This window comes from Borostomias antarcticus (assembly GCF_949987555.1).
Source record: "Borostomias antarcticus genome assembly, chromosome: 6".
NCBI lineage: Eukaryota > Metazoa > Chordata > Actinopteri > Stomiiformes > Stomiidae > Borostomias > Borostomias antarcticus.
Genome location: NC_140239.1, coordinates 8,045,844 through 8,048,343, shown reverse-complemented (window position 1 = coordinate 8,048,343; position 2,500 = coordinate 8,045,844). Strand labels below are relative to the sequence as shown.

At 46.9% G+C, this 2,500-nt stretch overlaps 1 protein-coding gene across 1 annotated transcript in view; it reads left to right on the top strand.

Moving 5' to 3' along the window:
• The window catches only part of homer1b (homer scaffold protein 1b), a gene marked incomplete at both ends in the record, with an annotated part of 21,253 nt that overhangs the window by 8,563 nt on the left and 10,190 nt on the right, over positions 1-2,500 (top strand). The window lies entirely within an intron of this gene.

Here is a 2,500-nt window from a genome sequence, read left to right as displayed (position 1 = left end):
AACTACAGGGGCGAGACCAGAATACAGGGATGTGATATTTAAATGACGAATGTTTTCATCCGCACCGCCCAATCATTTGTATGATGGGATTGGCGGCATACAAATAATTGATAGATCACACATGGACGCTGTCGTACCATCTGCACTCAGATCTGCGCTCTTGATGAATGAAAGTCAGTGCTTCCACACAGCTGGACCACACAGGCTTTCAGTGTTCGTCTGTGTGCGTCTCTAGCCTATCTCTGTCTGTCTGCCTGTCTGTCTGTCTGTCTCTCCATCAGTCTGTCTGTCTGTCTGTCTGTCTGTCTGTCTGTCTGTCTGTCTGTCCATCAGTCTCTGTCTGCCTGTTTGTCCTCCTGTCTCTGTCTTTCTGTCTGTCTGTCTGTCCATCAGTCTGTCTGTCTGTCTGTCTGTCTGTCTGTCCATCAGTCTATCTGTCTGTCTGTGTGTGTGTCTGTCTGTCCTCCTGTCTGTCTGTCTGCCTGGCTGTCTGTCCTCCTGTCTCTGTCTGTCTGTCTGTCTGTCTGCCTGTCTGTCTCTCTTTCTGTCTGTCTCTCCTTCTGGCTGTCTGTCTGCTTGGTCTGCCTGTCTGTCCATCATGTCTAAATGAGGTGGCTCACTCTTGTCACCCTGGTCCTAAAGTTTTAAACCCTAATAGTTTTGTCTCATGTGTATTCACAGGGGGTAAATATATATTTTCTGGTGTAACTGAAGGATTGTGTGAGAAATGTGAAATAATGTTTGTCTAAAATGTTCTGTATGTGATTAGGATATTGTTAAATCATATTGGCTTGGCAGGACTGCTCAGCAATGTCCTGTTGAATACATTAACAGGGGCTTATCGCCTCGAGATAACTCTGACTCTCTCTCTCTCTCTCTCTCTCTCTCTCTCTCTCTCTCTCTCTCTCACACACACACACACACACACACACACACACACACAATCTATTTCTCTCTCTTTCTATCTCTCTCACCCACTCTCTCTCTCTCTCTCCACCTCTCTGTCAGCCTTTCCCTGATAAAGGGAATTAATTTGCTGAATCTTCTCATGAGGAAATTAATCATAACCCGAACTTTAAGGACTGCAGTATTTCATAATCAAAATATTAAAGTCAAGTTGTCACTCCAGCAGTGTTTCTTGCCTACGCTGTTAGAGCTGTGCACTGGTTACAGTTTTTCACAATTGTTAGCACACAAAAAGCGAAAATTCGGCACAATTTGCACAACCTTCACTTCATGTACCAATCGCTCGACCCAATTTGGCACTACTTCACACTCCCTTATCTGCATTAGACTCTGACTTTCCTTCTTTACGCTCTGATGTCAATTACACATCACCTTGTCAAAACACTACACACAATGTTCAGTTGTTGCACACACTTCTCAAGTAAAATCTCAAAGCATCAACCTACAACACACAAATATTAAAATCTCTAAGGGTCTGTTGAGCAATTTGCAATCAGGACTGCAGCATAAAAGGGCCTTGAGCCTCAGTTTTGTTTGGTGAACTATGGAGAACTTTGAAGAGAGACACAACCAGAGAAGGAGAAGGGTAAGAGTGAGAGGAGGAGGAGGAGGAGGACGACGACGACAAGGAGGAGGAGGAGGAGGACAACAAAGATGGGGACAAGGAGGAGGAGGAGGAGGAGGAGGTAGAGGAGTAGGAGGACAGAGAGGAGGAAGAGTAGGAGGAGGAGGAGGACAGGGAGGAAGAGGAGGACAAGGAGGAGGAAGAGGAGGACAAGAAGGAGGAGGGAGAGGAAGAGGAGGAAGAGGAGGAGGACAATGAGGAGGAAGAGGAGGACAAGAAGGAGGAGGGAGAGGAAGAAGAGGACAAGGAGGAGGAAGAGGAGGAGAAGGACAAGGAGAAGGAGGAGGAGAAAGAAGAAGGAGAACGGTCATCTCTAATGAGATTCGGGCCACTGTGGTAGATCATGTGCTCATCCATGGTTTGAGCATGAGGGAGGCTGGCCAGAGGGTCCAACCAAATCTCAGCCACTTCATGGTTCCCAGATAGCAAGCGGATGTGTAATGATTCTGGGCCATATATGGGCCGGAACTAAGCCACAAGGGCCAAATCTGGCCTGTATATGGCCCAGATCCGCTTGCTATCTGGGTTGCTACCATCATAAGAACCTTCAGGAAGGAGAACAGGTACGAAATCTATTTGCCTTGTGTACTGTAATACTGCATACAGTATCAATAGAATACAGTGTGCTCACAGTATTTGTATTTTGCCGGACTGAAAGAGAACCACACCGTGGAGGAAGAACACACACTTTCACAGCCGAACAGGAGACTGAAATTGTAAATATGGTTCGTGAGAACAAGGCTATCACACTCCGACAAATACAAACTAGGATCCTGGCTGACCATGCTACATTCAGGAACGTCCAGACCGCCAGCCTCTCTGCATTGGACCGTATTCTTCGCAGGAATGCCATGCGGATGGCATGGCATCCTCCTCTTCCTCCTCCTTGTCCTCATGTGGATGAGGCCC